We start from the raw sequence: 395 nt of genomic DNA, 5'->3' as shown, positions 1-395 counted from the left end.
CGGAGGGCAAGACGTCCTATCAGCCAACTCCTCAGGTTACTCGCCCTGGACAGTACCCGCAGAAGGAAACCCGAAGCCCAGGTCTTGCCTTCGAGAAGTCAAACACATGTGGCGTCCTCCATGGTCCCTCGCGTCCCACGCTCTGTGGCGTGTTTACCCCGGGCGCCAAGGAGCAGGGGGAGAGAGATTGACAGTGGGAAAGGTCTGGGGGATAATGAGGAACATATGGACGAGGGCGTGTTTGTGTAAGGCACACCGCGGGCGGAGGTGAAACGATGTACAGGTCGGTAGACGCAGATAAGATTTGTATAGAACGTGCCGGACGCGATGAAATCTATGGTCACTATTTTTTTTTCATCGGTCGGAAATTAAATTAGCAGCTACAAAAGCATTAT

At 53.2% G+C, this 395-nt stretch overlaps 1 protein-coding gene across 1 annotated transcript in view; it reads right to left on the bottom strand.

Moving 5' to 3' along the window:
* Positions 1-395, bottom strand: part of LOC119587058 (glycerophosphocholine cholinephosphodiesterase ENPP6-like) — a gene marked incomplete in the record, with an annotated part of 24,354 nt that overhangs the window by 23,326 nt on the left and 633 nt on the right.

This window comes from Penaeus monodon, chromosome 22, assembly GCF_015228065.2.
Source record: "Penaeus monodon isolate SGIC_2016 chromosome 22, NSTDA_Pmon_1, whole genome shotgun sequence".
Taxonomy (NCBI): domain Eukaryota; kingdom Metazoa; phylum Arthropoda; class Malacostraca; order Decapoda; family Penaeidae; genus Penaeus; species Penaeus monodon.
Note: the sequence above shows the minus strand (reverse complement) of the source record. Positions and strands in the feature narration are given on the sequence as shown.